Source organism: Hylobates moloch, unplaced genomic scaffold (genome assembly GCF_009828535.3).
Source record: "Hylobates moloch isolate HMO894 unplaced genomic scaffold, HMol_V3 SCAFFOLD_8, whole genome shotgun sequence".
Classification (NCBI taxonomy): Eukaryota; Metazoa; Chordata; class Mammalia; order Primates; family Hylobatidae; genus Hylobates; species Hylobates moloch.
In genome coordinates, this window is record NW_026652283.1 from 57,159,308 (window position 1) to 57,181,065 (window position 21,758).

Here is a 21,758-nt window from a genome sequence, read left to right on the forward strand (position 1 = left end):
AGAGGTTGGGCTTTGGGTGTAGTTTTGTTTCTTGCTGCCTACCAGTGGCAGCAGGTCCTATAAACTGCTCTTTGGAGTTTGGCTGTTTCAGATATAACTAGACTCTGAAGTTTAAGGGGATTCTACAGCAGAGCAATATCAGCAAACCTAGGAGAGGGGAGCAATGAAGTATTATCTGCCTTGTTTTCCATTTAGAGTTCATCTCCAGCATTAATATAGTCAGATACTATTGAAGAAGCACTTGGCAATATGCAAGATGATGTGTTAAGTTGCTGGGACCTGTGCTCAGGGAACCAGCAAAGAGAGAGAAAGTTCAATATTGAAAATATATTCAGAAATCTATTTCTGAAAAAAATATATTCTGAAAATCTGGAGACAGTATTAATTTTGCTTTATTTTAAAAATTAAATGTTTACTTTTGATTTATATATCACGGGACAGTGATGGAAGGGGTGTTTTCTGAGGTTCTCAAAGCCCTCAATCTGGCCCAGGAAAAGGTGTATAGAGTCAAAAGAGAAACTCTAAGGAACAGAAATTTTTACTTTTTATTTCTTTATTTGTATAATTTATGGGGACCAGTGTAATTTTGTTACATGGATATTATTGTGTGCTGGTGATGTCAGAGCTTTTAACGTGCCTATCACCCAAATAACATACACTGTACCCATTAAGTAATTTCTTATCATCCACCCCCTTTCCACTCTTCCACTTTTCCAAGTCTCCATTGTCTATCATTTCACACTCCATGTCCATGTGTACACATTATTTTTACCTGACTTATAAGTGAGAAGATGCCATTCTGACTGGTGTAAGATGGCATCTTATTGTGGATTTAATGTGCATTTTCCTCAGGATAAGAAACGTTGAGCATTTTTTAATCTGCTTGTTGGCCATTTATATGTCTTCTGAAAAATGCCTATTTATTTCCTCTGCCCATTTTAATGCGATTATTTGAGGTTTCTTTTATTGTGGAGTTGTTTGAATTTCTTGTAGAGTCTAGATATTAGTTCCCTGTCAGATGAATAGTTTACAAATATTTTCTCTGTTGTCTGTTCGATATCACAATGGATGCAGAGAAAGCATTTGATAAAAGTCAACATCACTTCATCATAAAAACAATGAGCAAACTAGGCATAGAAGGAACACACTTCAAAATAAAAAAGTCATATGTGACAAAACCACAGCCAACATTATACTGAATGCAGAAAAGTTGAAAGCATTCCTTTCAACAAGTGGAACAAGACAAGGATGCCCACTTTCACCACTCCTGTTCAAACATAACACTGGAAGACCTAGCCAGAGCAATCAGACAAGAGAAACAAATAACAGGCATCTAAATTAGAAAAGAAGAAGTCAAATTATCTCTGTTTACTAATGACATGATCTTATGTCTAAAAAACCCTGAAGACTTCACCATAAACTCTCAGATTTGATAAATGAATTTAGTAAAGCTTTAGGATACAAAATTATCATACAAAAATCAGTAGTGTTTCTATACATCAATAATGATCAAACTGAAAAACAAATTAAGAAGGCAATCCCAATGACAATAGCTAAGAAAATAAAAGCCTAGAAATACACTTAGCCAAATAAGTGTAAGGTCTGTACACAGAAGACTATGAAATACAGATGTATAAAATTGTAGATGATACAAATAAATGGAAAAACATCCCATTCTCATGGAATGGAAGAAGTAATGTCATTAAAACAATCATACTTCCCAAGCAATCTATAGAGTCAATGCAATCTCTATCAAAATGCTGACATTTTTTCAAAGAATTAGAAAAAATTCCTAAAATGCATATGGAAAAAACAGCTTGAATAGCCAAAGCAGTCCTAAGAAAAGAAAAATAGCTGGAGGCACCACATTACCTGACTTAAAATTATACTACAAGACTACAGTAACCAAAATATATAAATATATATACTTATATATCTTATATCTGATATAAATACAGACTCATATATCAATGGGACAGAATAGAAAACTCAAAAATAAAGCCTTATATCTATAGCCAACTGATCTTTGACAAAACCAACAAGAACATACACTGGAGACATGATAACCTTTTAAATAAATGTTGCTTAGAAAGCTGGATTGTCACATGCAGAAGAATGAAATTGGACCCCTATCTATCATCATATACAAAAATCAACTCAGGATGGATTAATGACTTGAATGTAAGACTTGAAACTATAAGAATACTACAAGAAAACCTAGGGAAAACTCTTCTGGATGTTGGTCTAGGCAATGGCTATGAATGACTATGATCTCAAAAGCACAGGTAACAACAAAAATAGACAAATATGAGACTTAATTAAACTAAAAAGCTTCTGCACAGTAAAATAATCAACAGAGTGAACATGAATAGTAAATTAAAAAAAAATACGCAGAAGAAAAAAACTGGCAAAGAGGTCTGAGAAACAGTAATGAAGAGGCATGAAGAAATCCAGCAGAATTGGCATCTCCAAAGCCAAGGGAGAAGATCATTCTAAATGTTCCTGGCAATTCAAGTAAGAGAAGAACAGAAAATTATCCATCAGAATTAGAAAGAAGCAGAAGGTTGGTAACTTTGACAAATGCAATTCCAAAAGAGCAACAGAGACAGAACCAGATTGCAGTGAGTAGGAGAGAGAGTGGGGTATAAGGAAGAAAAGGTATTGGGCATAGACCAGAATCTCAGCCACAAAGGAAGACTATAAGGAGGAAAGGGAAATATTAGTCAGCATGCAGAGAAAAACTGAAAGCTTTTATAATAAAAGACTTAATCATTACTAAATTTGTTGAAAAGGAAGAACCCAATAAAGAGAATGAAAATGAAGAATAACAGAAAAGACCATATAAGAAAGAAAATTAGATGCAAAGCCCAGCAGGGGAGATCTACCTTGGATAGGAGTGTTGAGGAGATGTACCCAAATTCCTGTCTCAGGCTTCACTTGTTGTGAACCTCCTGAAAGACAAAGAGGAATACATGCTAATGCAATAAAAGGGGAGGATGAAATGGAAGAAAGAACGCAGAGTTTTGAGGGTTGGTGTCATTACAGTGAGGGAATGTTCCTTTAGTTTTTGCTGTGTTCTGAATGCAGTGGAATGGGGATGATCCTCTAAGGGTGCTGAATGAGATGATGAGTATGGAGATCTGAGAAGACTTACAAGGCATGAAATACACATTGTGGAAGAACAAGGAATAGGAAAAAGCTTACTAGAGAGACATAGGAGGATTGGTTGGATGGTGTTCTAAACATATACTTCCATGCTCACTTTTTCCCAAATCCACTCCTGCTTAAAAGTAACAGACTAAGCGACTAAGAAGTGACTTCTGCATTTAAAATGGTGGTGTAGAAGCAAGCTGGCTTCACTTCCACTCCTCTCCGGAGAGAAAACCAAGAACAAATATAAATTGCTGAGGTTATCACTAGCAATGTCCCAGACCCAAAATGAGATGGCGACAATTCTCAGGGTCGCAGAGAAGTGAGAATTGGACTCCCATATCTGAGATGCTTCTCCCCACAACCTGCCCAGCACCATGCATGCAGAAAATTCCCCCAACTCATGGTTTCTACACTGGAAAAATTAAGATCAAGGTGGGCAATTAGCTTCCCCACTATCTTGGGTTCCCTGGCAGGAGAACTAACTGTTCATGTCTCAACCCATGGGAAGCATCAGGAGTGACTGAAGGCAGAAACATCCCTGAGAACAGCCAGAGACAATGAAGAGAGGTGAAACTACCATCCCTAGCCCTGGAAACTCTGCTTTGTACCTTAGCCAAAAAAGATGCAAAATCAGAGTGTGTGTTCAGCAGGACCATGTTTTGGCAGATTTGCTCCACAGGTCCCTTGGGCATGAATCCCTAGCCAGTTTTCCCACACTACTGGTATATCCCCTTTAGGACCTCTCCAATATGGTACAGGGCACACTCTGATTGTTTACCAGAACCAAGGTAAATCTGGACATAAGGTGCCATTTAGTGTTGAAAAGGAGGCAGCAACCTAGTGGAAAATAAAGAAAAGCAACAGATTAATAGATACATTATAAAGAATCTCTAAACAAACATATCCAATATAAAACAAAACAAGCCAAAAAGAGAAGATTGAAGTAAATAGCTAATTCTTCAGTGCAAAGATGTAGATGTATATCCACAAGAAACAACAGCAAATAGGGAACCAGGATCTCCCTGCCCCACCCTGCCCCCCAAAATGAACAAAACAAAGAAAAAACAAATGACTGACCCTAATGAGATGGTTCTATGTAAACTCTCTAACCAAAAATTCAAAATAGCAGTGTTAAGGAAACTAAGCGATCTCCAAGACAACACAGAAAAAAATTCAGAAATTTATCAGAAAAGATTAACAAAGAGATTGCCATAATAGTTTTTTAAAAAACAGAAATGTTGGAACTGAGAAATACATTTGCTGAACTAAAATTCTATTAGAGATTTTCAACAGCAGAATGAAGCAGGCAGAGGAAAAAAAAATAGTGAGCTCAAAGACAGACTACTTGAAAATACACAGCCAGAAGAGAAAAAAGAAAAAAGAATGAAGAAATGAAGATTGCCTACAAGATATAGAAAATTATCTCAAAAGACCAAATCTAAGAATTATTGGTGTTCAAAAACAAGTTGTGCAAGAGCAAGGGATAGAAAGCTTATTAAAAAATAATGACAGAAAACTTTCTAAAGAAAACTTTTCTCGAGAAAACTTTCTTGAGAAAGAGATAAAATTCCAGATACAGGAAGGACAAAGAACACCAAATAGAATTGAACCAAGTAAGTCTACTCCGAGTCATATAATAATCAAATTCTCAAAGGTCAAAGACAAAGAAAGGATTCTAAAAGAAGCAAATAGCACATAAAAGAAGCTCAAATTTGTCTGGCAACAGACTTCCCTATGGAAACTATACAGATCAGGAAGGAGCGGGACATTGTTTTCAAAGTGCTGAAAGAAAAATACTGCCATTCAAGTATATTGTCTCTACAAAAGCTATCCTTCATATATGAAGGAGAGATAAATTATTTCCTAGATGAATAAAATCTGAGAGAATTCATCACTACTGAACCTGTCATATAAGAAATGCTAAAGAGTTCTTCTATCTGAAAAAAAAAACTCTAATATGCAAAAGAAAATATTTACAGGTATAAACCCACTATTAAAATTAAGTATACTGAAAAATACAGAATACATTAATACTGTAATTGTGGTGTGCAATCAATTCGTAACACTAGGACAAAGCCCAAAAGACAAATCTATCAAAACTAATAATAGCTATAACAATCTAATAAGAGATAGGCAATACAAAATTTGTGAACTGAGACAAAATACAGTTAAAATGTTGAAGGGATAAAGTACCAACTTTTAAAAAGTTTTCTCTTTATTTTTTTTGTATTATTTTCCTTGTGATCTAAGGTGTCATCTCTTTAAGATAACTTGTTATATCTATAAGATGTTTTCTTGAAGCCTCATGTGGCCACAACACAAAAGCCTATAATAGATCTAGGAAAATTACAAAGCAACAAATTAAAACAATCTACCAGAGAAAATCACATAACCAAAAAGGAAGACAGTAATAAAAGAAGAAAGAAAGAACAAAATATGATACAAAGCAACCAGAAAACAAGCAAGAAATGGCAGTAGCAAGTCCTCATTTATTAATAACTGAATACAAACAAACTCAATTCTACAATTAAAAGACATACAGAAAACCAAACACCGCATGTCCTCACTCAAAGGTGGGAATTGAACAATGAGAACACTTGGAAACATGATGGGGAACATCACACACTGGGGCCTGTCATGGGGTAGGGGAATGTGGGAGGGATAGCATTAGGAGACATACCTAATGTAAATGACGAGTTAATGGGTGCAGCACACCAACATGGCACATGTATACATACATATGTAACAAACCTGCACATTGTGCACACGTACCCTAGAACTTAAAGTATATAATAAAATAAATAAATAAATAGGAAGAAATAGAAATGATTGTCTTGACTGAAAATGGAAAGAAAAAAGACACACAGTGGCTGAACAGACAAAGAAACAAGACCCACTTACATGCTGCCCACAAGAAACCCAATTTATTTATAAAGACACACATAAACTGAAGGGGTAAGAAAAGACACTCATGCAACTAGAAACCAAAAATGAGCAGGAGTAGCTACATTTATTTCAGATTAAATATACTACAAATCAACGACTGTAAAAAGAGACAAAGAAGGTTACCATATAATGAAAAAGGGGACAATTGAGCAAGATAATATATTGATTATAAATATCTATGCACCAAACACTGGAGCTCCCAATTATATAAAGTATACATTAATAGATGTAAAGAGAAAGACTGCAATACAATAATAGTAAGGGACTTCAACAGCCCATTCTGAGTAATGGATAGATTATCCAGACAGATAATCAACAAAGAAACATCAGAATTAAATTGTACACTATAGTACATATGCCCAACTGACATTTACAGATCATTTTACCCAACAGCTACAGAATACACACTCTTTTAATCAGGACATGGAATTATTCAGGATTGATGATTTGTTAGGACACAAAATAAGTATCAAAAAAATTTTAAAACTCAAAATCATGTCAAGTGTCTTATATGATTATAATGGAATAAAACCAGAAATTAGTAACAAAAGGAATGTCAGAAAACACAAACACATGGAAATTAAACAACATGCTTCTGAATGACCATTACATCAATTAAGAAATTTAAATGGATATTTAAAAATTTCTTGAAACAAATGAAAATGGAAATACAACATACGGAAATTTATGACACAACAAAGGGAAGTTTATAGCAATAAATCCTATATGAAAAACTAGAAAGACTTCAAATAAACAAGCTAATGGTGCACCTCAAGGAACCAGAAAAGCAAGAACAAACCAAACCTCAAATTAGGAGAAAGAAATCATAAAGATCAAAGTAGAAATAAATAAAATTAAACCTAAAAGAAAAACAAACAAAAAAACAACAAAAGTTTTTTTTTGAAAAGATAAAATATACAAACTATTAGCTAGAATAGCTAAGAAAAAGAGAAGATTCAAACCAGAAACAAAAAAGAATTCAGCAAAAAAGACCCCTCTGTATTTCTGAGACCTCAGAATACAAAGAATCATTAAAGACTGTTGTGATCCACTATATGCCAACAAATTGGAAAATCTAGAAGTGAGTTAATTTCTGGACACATACAACCTACAAAGGTTGAACCATGAAGAAATAAAAAACCTCAACAAACCAATAACAAGTAAGGAGATTTAAGCCATAATAAAAAGTCTCCCATCAAAGTAAAACCCAGGACCTGATGGCTTCACTGTCCAAAATTACCAAATATTTAAAGAACTAATAACAAATTCTACTCAAATAACTCTTCAAAAAAATTGAAGAGGAGAGAATACTTCCAAATTCATTTTATGAGGCCAGCCTTACCCAACATCAAAACCAGAAAAAAAACACAACATAAAAAGAAAACTACAGGGCAATATCCCTAATGAACATAGATTTAAAAATCCTCAGCAAAATATTAGCAAACCAAATTCAACAACAAATTAAAAAGACAATTTACTATGGATCAAGTAGGATTATCCCAAGAATGCAAGGATGGTTCAACATATGCAAATCAATAAACATGATACATTACATTAACATAACCAAGAACAAAAGAACATAACCAAGAACAAAAGCCATATGATTATTTCAACAGAAGATGAAAAAGCATTCAATAAAACTCAACAAGAGTTTAGGATAAAAACCATTAACAAACTGGGTATAGTAGGAACATACCTTAAAATAATAAAAGTCATATATGATAAACTCACAGCTAACATTTACTGAATGGGGGAAAATTGAAAGCCTTTTCTTTAAGATCTGGAAGAAGACAAGGATACCCACTCAACACTGTTATTCAACATAGTACTGAAAGTACTGGCCAGAACAGTTAGGCAAGAGAAAACATAAAGGGCATCCAAATTGGAAAGAGAGGACTCAAATTAGCCCTGCTTACAGATGACATGACCACATACTTAGAAGAACCAAAAGACTCCACCAAAAAACTGTTAGAACTGATAAACAAATTCAGAAAGTTGCAGGATAAAAAATCCACATATAAAAATTAGTAGCATTTATATACAGCAACAGCAAATAATCTGAAAAAGAAATAAAGAAAGCAATCCTATTTACAGTAGTTACTAAGAATATAAAATACCTAGGAATCAATTTAACCAAAGAAGTTAAAAGTCTATACAAAAAACTATAAAAAACACTGATGAATGAAATTGAAGAGGGTGAAATAGATGGAAATGTATTTCACGCTTATGGATTGGAAGAATTAATATTGTTAAAATGACTACACAAAGCAATAGACAGATTCAACGCAATTTCTATCAAAATACCAAATGACATTCCTCACAGAAATAGAAAAAGAATCCTGAAATTTATATGGAACCACAAAAGACCCTAAATAGCCAAAGCAATTCTGAGCAAAAGGAACAAAGCTGGAGGCCTCAAAATACTTGATTTCAAAATACACTACAAAGTTATAGTAGCCAAAATGGCATGGTACTGGCAAGGAAACAAACAAACAAACAAACAAAAAATATTAACCATTTACAATTGGAACAAAGTAGAGAACCCAGATATTAATCCATGCATTTATAGCCAACTCATTTTTGACAAAGGTACCAAAAACATACAATAGGGAAAGGACAGTCTCTTCAATAAATAGTGCTGGGAAAACTGGATAACCATATGCAGAAGAATGGAACCAGACCCCTATCACTTACCACATACAAAAAATAAAATCAAAATGGATTAAAGACTTAAATCTAAGGCCTCAAACTATGAAGCGACTACAAGTAAACATTGACGAAATTCTTCATGGCATTGGACTGGGATAAGATTTCTTGAGTAACACCCCACAGGCACAGGCAACCAAAACAAAACTGGACAAATGAGATCATATCAAGTTAAAAAGCTTCTGCACACCAAAGGAAACAATCAACAAAGCGAAGAGATAACCCAAAGAATGGGAGAAAATATTTGCAAACTACCCATCTGACAAGGGATTAATAACCAGAATATACAAGGAGCTCAAACAACTCAATTGGAAAAAAAATCCAATAATCCAATTAGAAAATGGACAAAATACCTGAATAGACATTTATCAAAAGAGGACATACAAATGGCAAACAGGTATATGAAAAGGTGCTCAACATCACTGATCATCAGAGAAATGCAAATCAATACTACAAGGAGATTATTTCACCCTAGTTAAAACGGCTTTTATCCAAAACTGAGGCAATAAAAAATGCTGGCAAAGGTATGGAGAAAAGGGAACTGTTATATACTGTTAGTAAGAATATAAATTAGTACAATCACTATCAAGAACAGTTTAGAATCCCCTCAAAAAACTAATAATAGAGCTATCATATGATCCAGCAATCTCACTGCTAGGTATATATTCAACAGAAAAGAAATCAGTATATCAAAGAGATATCTGCACTCCCATGTTTATCACAGCACTATTCACAATAGCCAAGATTTGGAAGCAACCTAAGTGTACATCTACAGATAGATGGATGAAGAAAATGTGATACGTAGACGCAATGGAGTACTATCAGCCATAAAAAGAATGAGATCCTATCATTTGCAACAACATGGATGGAACCAGAGGTCATTATGTTAAGTGAAATACACCACGCACAGAAAGACAAACTTCATGTGTTCTCACTTATTTGTGGTAGCTAAAAATTAAAACAATTGAACTCATGGTAATAGAGAGTAAAATGATGATTACTAGAGGCTGCGAAGGATAGTGGGGGTCAGGTGGGGGGATGGTTCATGTGTACAAAAATATAGTTAGATAAAATCAATAAGATCTAGAATTTTATAGCACAACTGGGTGATTATTGTCAAGAATAATTTATTATACATTTAAAAATGTATATTAAATATACATTTATTTAGTATAACTAGATGTCTGTAATGCAAAGAAAGGATAAATGCTTGAGGTGATGGATACCCCATTAACCCTGATGTGATTATTATGCATTGTATGCCTGAATCAAAATATCTCATGTACCTCATAAATATATACACCTACTATGTACCCACAAAAATTAAAAATAAAAATTTTTTAAATGGATGAAAGACTTAAACCTAAGACCTAAGACTATGAAACTACTAGAAGAAAACATTGAGGAAATACTCTAGGACATTTGCCCAGTTTAGGCAAAGATTATTTTCTAAACCTCAAAATCACAGGCAACCAAAGCAAAAGTAGACAAATGGGACTACATCAAACTAAAAAACTTTTGCACTGCAAAGGAAACAATCAACTAGTGAAAAGACAACCCACAGAACGAAAGAAAATATTTGCAAACTATTCATCTGACAAATGATTAAAAAACAAAATATAAAGAACTAAAAAACCTCAACAGTAAAATAACAATAATAATCCGATTTAAAATCGGGCAAAAAACCTGAATAAACCTTTCTCAAAATAAGCTATATAAATGGCCAACAGGCATGTAAAAAAAATGCTCAACATCACAAATCCTTAGGGAAATTCAAACCAAAACCACATGAGATAATATCTTACCCCAGCTAAAATGGCTTTATCAAAAAGACAGACAACAACAGATGCTGGTGAGGATGTGGAGAAAGGGATACCCTCATATAGTGTTAGTGAATGTAAATTAGTACAGTCACTATGAAAAACTATATGGAGGTCCTTCAAAAAAAATAAAACTAGAACTACCATACGATCCAGCAATTCCACTACTGGGTACATATCCAAAAGAAAAGAAATCAATATATTGAAGAGATATTTACACTCCCACGTTTACTGCAGCAGTATTTACAATAGCCAAAACATGGAATCAACCTAAGTGCTCATCAAAGGATGAATGGATAAGAAAATGTGGTATAGATACACAATGAAATATTATTCAGCCATGAAAAGAATGAAATCCTGTCATTTGCAGCAACATGGATGGAACTGGAGGTCATTATGTTAAGTGAAATAAGCCAAACATAAAAAGACAAATATTGCATGTTCTCATTCATATGTGGGAACTAATAAACATGGATCTCATAAAGATAGAGGGTAGAACTGTGGTTATCAGAGGCCACGAAGGATAGAAGGGAGGGAGGATAAAAAGAGGTTGATTAATAGGTACAAATGTACAATTTGAAAGAAGAAACAAGACCTAGTGTTTGAAAGATCAGTAGAGTGACTATAGTTTACAATAACCTATTGTATATTTCAAAATAGCTAAAAAAGAATAATTCAAATGTTTCTAAGATAAAAAAGACAAATATTTAAGGTGATGGATATCCCAATGTACTGTTTTGATCTTTACAAATTATATGAATGTATTTAATTATCACATGTACTCTGAAAATAGGTACAACTATTCTGTATAAGTAAAACTTTTGAAATTAAATAAAATCAGAAGTACTTGTGGCTCTACACCTGTGTTGTGCTCTTTCCTGGTTCCATAAAATTGCATGCATATTTCTTCTGCCTAGAAAGCTTTATTTTCCTGTGTCCTTTTCTTCTAACTACTCTTCTTTCAAAAGGTGGTATAGATGTCACCTTATCCAGGAAGGTTTTCCTGAAATCCACCCCAACCTTTGAGTCTAGATTTCTCTCCAAGCTTAGGTACTCCCTTAGCACATTCTGTATTCTTGCAGCACAGCACTTGTCATGTTATGCTGGTGATCTGTAGAAAGCCGAAACTTGAACCTAGACTCTTCCTATTCCCCAGCCCTTTCTCTATCCATGGTGCATACTGCCTCCGATGATAGACTACATGTTTCTCAATATTGAGACTCAGAAAGGAATTAAAATAAATTCCATTGTCATATGTACAATGGAATATCACAATGCAGAAAACAACCTTTTTATCCATATTTAACTCCTTTTGATAAAATAATTAAGTGTAAAGGATGGCTGGATAATAAAATAGGCATTTAAAAAAATCCTGTCACTCATAAACTCCAGGACAAGTCTTATTGGGTTGTAAGGAGATAAAAAATACAAAGAACTAAATCCACCAAAGCTCTTTGGGCCCTTCTGATGGTGCTCACAACTTCCCCAGAAGTTGCTTGAACCTGCCTGAGTCTCACTTATTATCATATCTCTAAGAACAGAGAGCACCTAATTCACTCTCTCCCCTGCTAAGTTTTCGTAAGCCCACAGACTGCATACAGATATTCAGTACACGAGCCTCCTGGTGAAGACACTGAGCTTTTGAGAGGATAATTTTTGCTTGCCTTTTATATTATTATTTGTAAACTTTAATTTCCTTCCAGGAGGATGCCAGACCAACATTATCCATTTGAAAGTTGCAAGAGTTGAGGTGGCTGAGAAAAGAGAATTCCATACACACCCACAGAGGTACCCTCCACTCCCACCACCTGGCTGTCCCTCACCCTCTCCTCTGCTCCAAGAGTTGGTGCCCAGAAAGACACCTCCTTCATCCACTCTACCATGTCTCCTCTTCCAGAAGGACAAAGCCTGTATTCTCTCTGGAGAGCACATCTCTTCTAATCAATCTCCCCCTCTTCCACCCAACACAAGTGTTTTGAAGCCATCTGAAGATCGTCTGTTGGCTGAGTGATCATATTCAGACTATGGCCGGGTTATGACTCACACTCTTGTGGTCTCCCTGTGTTTACCATGGATATTCTATTCCAGCTGGATTTCCCTTTCCCCAGGAAATCTAGAGCTAAGCATTTACTCCATTTTTCTCCTTTCCCTTTAGCACTCCCTAAAGGACCCTTTCACCGCTGATAGATTCTGAAAGGCCTCTGTGTATACTGGTACTCCTGGTATACTCTAGACCAGGAATCTGCAAACTATGATGGTACAAGCCAAATTCAGCCTATGGTTAGTTTTGTATGGCCTGTGAACAAAGAATGGTTTTTACATTTTTAAAGCATTAAAAAAAAACAGAAGAAGAAAATGCAAGAGAGATCATAGGTAGCTTGCAGACCTGCAAAGCCTAAAATATTTACTATTTGGCCATTTACAGAAATATTCACTAATCTCTTTTCTACACTAAGGTATGTTTTTAGAGCATTGGTCTGAATTCAGACAGACATGAATTTACAGTCCAGCTCTGCCATTTTTTACTAGCTATGGGACCCTGGACACATTATTTAACCCCTTTGCACCTCAATTTTCTCATCTGTAGCATAAAGTAATAATTAACTCTCCTGATTGATGTGAAGATAAAATGGCAGGCCATATAAAGCACTTAGCATATGCCTACTTATAAGGTGGGTAGAATAAGTGGTAGCTGTTCCTTGTTATTGTTAATTTTGGATTCAGTGAAGTCTTATATGTTTTTTTATGCTCATATAGAAAAAAACTGACACCCAGAAAAGGCAATGCATTTTCAGACCAATAGGTGAACACAGTCTCTTAACTATTTTGTGACTGAATTTCTTCATTCTCAAAAAGAAGAGAATGTCATAGCTATATGGTTCTATAAAGATTAGAGGCAAGACTAATGCTTCCATATATGGTTCCAAATATCTCAGTGGGAGAAGATTGCAGTTACGTTTTCTGTTCTTTTTCACCCTAAGTAGAAATTGACAGTGATCCTTCCTCCTCCATATTCATTCTTACCCCTAACATACACTCAATTACTGATGCTTACTTATTTTAGCTATCGGTTATGTTCAATTTTATCCTCTTCACTTAAATATCATAGGCTCATTATCTCTTGCTCAAACTATAGCAGTGGTCTTCTATCTTCTTGCTACAGTTTCACTGTCATCCACATAGCATCTGAGGCAATCCATTTAAGCCACAAAACTGACCAAACTCTGGTCTTTCTTATAGTCACCTCATCTCTTGTCACTGTCAGGTTGATGCATTATGTTCCAACAACATCAAACTGCTTGTAGTTTTCCACCCACACTCACCTATGCTGCTTAGTGCCTTCGTCCTTCTGCTTGTGTTATTTCTACCTAGCCTCTTCTTGTTTAATTCTAAAAGTTCTACATGCACGTTATCAAATAACTTAGAATACAGAAAAAGAATTTTAAAATTATATACAATTATAGCAAATATGCAATCAAGTATCCTTTGCAATTATTGTTATTTAAACTAAAATAAGTCATAGACAACTAATAATCATGCCTTTCTCAGTTATGTACTCTTTAAGGCAAAATACTTTTCCATCCCTTTCAGAGACATTCCTATAGAAGGAAGAGTGGCTTGGGCACTAGCTAGAGAACTAGAATGTTATCTTTCACTGGGGCTTAAAATGAAAATTCTGGGAACATGAAATCTTTCTGCTTCACAATTTTTATCTCAGATTGTTTATAGGGATAAGTAGTAACTAGATTATGGAGTCAAATGGCAGTTATAGGAGAAATGTGACTATTTGAACTAGCTTTGATGCAAAATTGTACACACTAACCTAGACCTCCTTGACTTTTCTTAGTGTTTGTGCAAACACTTGGCTCAATAATACCTCCATCACCCAGAGTCATTAAGACCAAGTTGATGATGAGGCTGGTTCAGACTATATTAAGTTTTATGAGAAACAGTGGTTCCTCAAGAAGCTTTTCATAAAAGGGATTTCATGGTCAAAAAAATAGGAGAAGAGTGTACTCATTTCTTTATTATAAGAAATGCAAATTATTAAAAATCCTGAGACCTCCTATACTAAATAAATCCAAAATCTGTTTAAATTCCCGGGGGATGGCATAGGAACTGTAGTGACAAAAATTGTAGCTCTGAATTTGAATAACCTGAGATAATACAGGCTTGCCCTTTTATTCTTGTATGAGCTCAGGCATTTTTATAATATCTCTAAGTCTCAGTTTCATGATTAGAAAAATAATCGTGATCATATAAAAATGAACATAATGTAAAAAATGAGAATAAAAATAATAGTACCTACCTTCTATAATTGCTACACTGATTAAATAAAATATTGTATGTAACGCACATAGCAAAATACCAAGTACATGAAAAGCAATTGTTATTTAACCCAGCATTCCTCATGGAGATTGCAGTGAGCCGAGATCTCGCCATTGCACTCCAACCTGGGCAACAAGAGCGAAGCTCCGTCTCAAAAAAAAAAGAAAAAGAAAAAAAGAAAATGGGCCACTTTTATTACGTTTCAAACAGTGTCTATTTAAAAAACAATAAAACATACTTTTACAAACTGGTCTAGACTCAGAATAAGGCTTGTTTTCAAAAGTGGTAGAAAGATGGGAAGAAGTAGGCAGGGAAAATGGAAGAAAGACGGAACTTAGAACTATTCCTTTGCTGTTTGAAAATTTACAAGCAGAATGTATTATTTCTGAAGAGAAACTCATTTTTTAAAGAATAAAAAGGCCGAATTAGATTAAAGTTAGAATATTCTTCCTATACCAGGCAATCTTTTTAGATGATGTAACAAAAGCAGCCACACAATGGAAGGGCCAGTATGCATAGGCTAAAGCAACAGGCCTTTCAAATGCAACTAGTTGGGGCCATGCTTCTCTGTATAAGAGCTTCCCTAGGCAGAATTTGGTCTACTTTGTCTCTAATTATCCTGACTCTAGTATTTGGAACAAAAAGGGGGGTCAACCAAAAATAACTAACAGAGAATGGAAACATAATGGAGAAAGAACCATGTGAGTTCATCCTAGTTTTTTTCATCTGGCATTTCTCCCAGAGACACTCTTGACAAGCTAAAAAGAAGGATGGATGGCTCTTCTGTTTAGCCTCATCTTTTATTTTTTTTTTTAAGTCAGCATTTCTAACTCCAGAATCTATTAACCAAGTATTTTGGACCTTTAGCATTCTCCACTTGCCTCCCCTACAAACACATACACACACACACACACACACACACACACACACACACACACGCACGCACATGCACACACCACAGTTTCTTAAAACCCAGGTTTATTTTTAGGCCAGAGAGATTGGATGTTCCAGATCAGGGCCCTCTGCTCCCGAGCAGACATTCTAAAAATGTTTCATTGCCAGATATAAAAAGGCCTATATAATTTATTAGAGGAACTTTCACAAAGCTCTGATTACTTGTTAACCAGAAGGAGAAAAAAAAAAATCCAAGAATCCTGATCAGAGCCAATATAGCACTTGGCACATGGGAATTTGCAGGGGCTAGAAATTCTCAGCCCTCCCCAGCACTCCGGCCTGTGCATCTACAGTGTGCCATGAAGGAGGGCTCAAGTCACTGGCATTCAGTCTTCCCCCTTTCCTGAGAATGTGCAATTCAGTTTCCCTAAATAATGGGGGAGACTGGGCCAAAGAAAACTCAAAACAATACATTCGTTTAATAGTTCTAATGGCTCTGCTGAGGCTGCCAATGAAAACGCTGGCTAAACTGTTCCAGAGAGCCTTCTACCGGAGCTCAACAAAACCCACCAAATCTCTACCTCCTCCTTCTTGCCACTCAGTTTTTTTTTTCTTTTTCTATTTTTTCATTTTGGCTTTTTCCAAGAGGAAATACCCAAAGAATTGTCTTTTTCTAATGTGTATTGTGTTTGGGGGTACAGATGCATACTTATCTTTAATGGGCATGGCGTGCATATTTTCAAACCTAAAATCAGGATAGATGGTTTTATAATATAGATACATTTTATTAAACAATAGGATAGAATACTTGAAATCATAACTGTCCTGAAAAATCTAAGTAGAGTCAACCTTCACTATTAAGGACATAAATACGCCTGATGTTGTATGTTGTACTTCCTTTCAAAAATGTTTTTTGAGAATTTATTATTTTCTAGTACGGTGCAAGGCACTTGGGATGACACTAAGATAATTAAACTAAAAAGAAAAGGTCTCCATTCTAAATAATAATTATCAGGTTGTCCCACTCCCTCTTTTCCCAAAGGCAAAGGGTCATGGTGACCCTCTTGGACTAACCTAAAGAAAAGGCTGGCAGTCAAGAGAAAAAAAGAAAAATGAGTTTTACGAAAAGTTGAGATTAGAACATGAAATAAGAAAAGAAGCAAAAGAGTAGGCAGAGAGAAGAGAAAATCAACATGTTCGTAATACGGCAAGGCCACCAACAATTGAATCAAGAGCCAGTGTTGTCTACCAATAGTACCCATGCAAAACATAGAATAAGAAAAGCAATTAAAGCCAGACAATTTGGATTAGATCCCATGCCTTCTTACCTTCAAATTGTCATGAAAAAGCTATCAAAGTCTTTCAATTTTCTTTGAGGACTATAGGTCCACTTTCCACTGGTTCAGTATCCACTTGATCAAAAGCACTCAGACTTTGTAGAATCTGTCCCGCAAATTCAGTGATTCAAAAGGCAGGGAAGGAGCATGTAAAACATGTTGCTATGTGCATTGTTATAGATGAGAGACCTCAAGTAAGCAATGGGGAAGCTAAAGCCTGAAGCAACATCATGAGTCTTCTAACCCATCTGTTTGTATCCAGGTTATCCTTCCTCCAACCCATCCTGCACCCAGCTGTAAATTAATTTTTTTAAGAAATAAGTGCTGGTCATGCCAGTCTCTGCTCAAAGCCAACCATGGCTCTTCAGTACTCAATAATTAGTTCCAAAACTCTTAGTTTTATGTTAAAGATTTTTTATGTTCTTGCTCTTCAGACTTTTATTTCCCTATCCTTCTGCAAGTGCCCTGATCCAGTTGAATGATACTGCTATTTATCCCAATTCCACCTAGATATTTTCTCCAAACTTTCATGCACGCTATCCCCCATTGCCTACAATCCCACTCCTCCCCTTACCAAGTCTTATTGATTCATCAACATCCAGATAAGATTTTACCTCTTTCAGAAGTACAATCTAATTCCTACCTTTTCACTCTGGTTGTATGATATCTACAATGACATCCCATATCTTATTTTAACACATAATCATATTTTATATTGTTTCAGATTTCTACTTTATCTATTCCCACTACCACTTTGTGAGCTCATTGCATACATGCCTGACTGCTTTTTATCTCTAATGAAGAACATAGGTTCTTAAAAACAACACTCAATAATTATTTATTTTATAAATGAATAAACCTAGGTCTTTATGTGCCAGAAATGTGTTACTTATTAGACCAGAGATGTCCAATGTTTTTCAAGGATCACAATCACCTCTGAAATTTGTTTAAAAATACATTTTTGTAGAGTTCAAGCACCAGAATTTTTTCAAAAATCTGATGAATCTGCTGTACAATACAATTGGTGAGGGAGCAATCTACAAAATTTTTGTGATGGGAAAAAAAAGTTTGAGTAAGCAATCCCAAATATTTAGGTTCAACTTATATCAGCCCACTAATTCTAAAAACTTCCATCTGTAAGCCATGTCAAATTCATTTGTCCAGTTTTCCTTCTCTGACTTTCTATACAATTGGTAGGAATTAACAGACACAGCCATCCTCTCCGAGAAAGAGTTCAGACAGATTTGCTAGCTATTTACATTTGGAGCTTACTCAAGTCCACTACTAGAATCTAGGCTTGGCTGTTTAAATTAATATCTGAGTTTAAGTCACTTAGCCTCCCAAGCCTCAGTCTCTCCAATTAAAATATGGAAACAATGAAATGGGCAGTCAATACTTCTTAAAATCTTATAATTATCTCTGCAAATTGAGCAAGTTCCAGTAAAAGTACTTTGTTAATTTATATGACTGTCACTATACTATTGTGTTTATTGACGGTGTCCCTTTCATGTTCTCAACAGCAGAATGCATCAAGGGTTAGCCATTTTATGTAGATGCCACAGAGGGAGGAAAGAGCATCGAAGAATGGTTGTTTCATGTTATTTACTGTGATGCCCTGGTTTCGGAATTGATGACAAACTTCATATGGCATTCCAGGATCTGTGGGTTCTGGGTTTCCAGGATTCATTCTTGACAATATTAGGTTAACTCAGGGCATTTGGCAGCACTGTGCGAGGTGCCATGAATAACATCAGTTTTGCAACCTCATTTGTCATATAATTAAATTATTATATAATGAAAACTATGTACCACACAATAAAATGTTCATTCTCCTACTGTGGTACAGTATACTTAAGCATAAAACAGCCATAAGGAAAGACTGGAAATGACATGGAAAGGTCAGCTTGTAAATTATTTTAATTCATTTAGTTAAAAAAATAATAAAAGAAGAACAAATCCAGGAAGAATTAATTTCCAAGCCAAAGGGAACAAGAAAAGTTGAGTGGAAAACAAGAAATTAAGAGAGGAGAAAACAAATATTGGGTCAGAAAAACAGAAAGTGAGTGGATCTTAGAGATGGAACTATTGCCCACAATTTCTCAAGATAAATTACGAAGGCTGCCATTTGAGAGTCATTAATATTTGCTATTATTCTAAGATGGCTGGCCAAACCTGAGAACTCACAGCATCACCACGTCACTGTGGCACCCTGAATGTTTGAGGGTAGATATAGGGCAATGTTTTCAAATACTGGCTTGTGACCCATCATTCAGTTATGAAATAATTGTAATGGGTTGCTATCCAAAGTGTATTTTTATAAAGAAACAGAGAAGAAAAATGTCAGCCCACATCAAACACTGTTAACAGTAAATATTGTGTCTGAAAACATTTGATTTGCCTCCATTCATAAATATACACCCATATACATATTGGGTTGTCATGCAAAATGCTTTTCTAACTGGATGTCAGGGTGAAAAAAACCTGAAAGCTTCCCTATAGCAGTCAGGTTTTCTGCTTCTTAAGTCAGCTATGTCTTCTTAGATAGCTCCTCTTTTGCTTCCTGGCTTCTAACATGTTATTATTTCCCTGAGGTTTAGTCCTCAGTCCTTTGCTCTGCTGTGCATCCATCTATCTATCATCTATCTATCTATCTATCTATCTATCTATCTATCTATCTATCTATCTATCTATCCATCTATCTATCTATCTTTCTATCTATCTATCTATCTATCATCATCATCATCTATCTATCTATCTGTCATCTATCTATCTATCTACCTCCTTGGAAATTTTAACTACACTTATTAATCCTAAGTGGAAATCAATGAAACTTCTATCTCTAGAATTTATCTTTTCCCAGACTACAGACATCTATCTTCATCTATGTACTCAATAGCACCTTAATTGTCACTCCCAAAATCAATGCATTTAAAAGTAAAATCACCTGGGTTCAAGTGTTTTTTTTATTTTATATATATTTTATTATACTTTAAGTTTTAGGGCACATGTGCATAACGTGCAGGTTTATTACATATGTATGCATGTGCCATGTTGGTGTGCTGCACCCATTAACTCCTCATTTACATTAGGTATATCTCCTAATGCTATCCCTACCCCCTCCTCCCACCCCACAACAGGCCCCGGTGTGTGATGTTCCCCTTCCTGTGTCCAAGTGTTCTCATTATTCAATTCCCACCTATGAGTGAGAACATGCGGTGTTTGGTTTTTTTGCCCTTGCGATAGTTTGCTGAGAATGATGGTTTCCAGATTCATCCATGTCCCTACAAAGGATATGAACTCATCATTTTTTATGGCTGCATAGTATTCCATGGTGTATATGTGCCACATTTTCTTAATCCAGTCTATCATTGTTGGGCATTTGGGTTGGTTCCAAGTCTGCTATTGTGAGTAGTGCCACAATAAACATACGTGTGCATGTGTCTTTATAGCAGCATGATTTATATTCCTTTGAGTATATACCCAGTAATGAGATGGATGGGTCAAATGGTATTTCTTGTTCTAGATCCCTGAGGAATCGCCACACTGTCTTCCACAATGGTTGAACTAGTTTACAGTCCCACCAATAGTGTAAAAGTGTTCCTGTTTCTCCGCATACTCTCCAGCACCTGTTGTTTCCTGACTTTTTAATGATCGCCATTCTAACTGGTGTGAGATGATATCTCATTGTGGTTTTGATTTGCATTTCTCTGATAGCCAGTGATGATGAGCATTTTTTCATGTGTCTGTTGGCTGCATAAATGTCTTCTTTTGAGAAGTGTCTGTTCATGTCCTTCGCCCACTTTTTGATGGGGTTGTTTTTTTTTCTTGTAAATTTGTTTGAGTGCTTTGTAGATTCTTGATATTAGCCCTTTGTCAGATGAGTAGATTGCAAAAATTTTCTCCCATTCTGTAGGTTTCTTGTTCACTCTGATTGAGACTATCACTTTGGAAAAATTATCTAATCTTTGAAAGCCTTAGTTTCTTCATCTGTCAAATCTGGGTAATGGTATTTTCTTATATTAAATACAATGATGTCTATTAAGTATAATAGTTCTTGGTACTCATTAAGTATTTCATAACAACTAATTTTTCCCTACCCTCTTAAACTAAATTCCTCTTCAGGTTTTCAAATTTTTACAAGATGCAACACTTCTCCAGGACTTGAATTATTGGAATAATTCTGGACTCCTTGCTGTCCCTTGATCCTATGTCATTCACTGAGTCCTGTTGATCCTCTGAGGTCTCACTTGTTTCCTAGCCTCCGCATCCTTCAGCCTCTCCACAGCTGGCTTCATTTGATTCCCACACTCAGCCCCATCTATAGCTCCCATCTGTGGACCAATGCAGGAGACTTTACCAGTAAAGCATGCATCTCATAAACAGCATTAAATTACTCTTATAATGCACTCTGACTGCCGCTCCTCATGCTAGCAAGTGCCTTCCAGCAAGTGACTTACCTCTCTCTGCTTCAATGCCCTCATCTATAAAAATAGAAATGATATGTTTTCTTAACTCTTCAAGTTATTGTGAAAATTAGATGTAAAGTACTTAGACCAGGGCCTAGTACAAAGGA

General features: G+C 35.4%; 1 protein-coding gene across 1 annotated transcript in view; it reads right to left on the bottom strand.

The window, feature by feature from the left end:
* PAPPA2 (pappalysin 2) overlaps positions 1-21,758 on the bottom strand; it is a 298,454-nt gene that overhangs the window by 200,677 nt on the left and 76,019 nt on the right. The gene's annotated exons all lie outside the window — the stretch shown is intronic.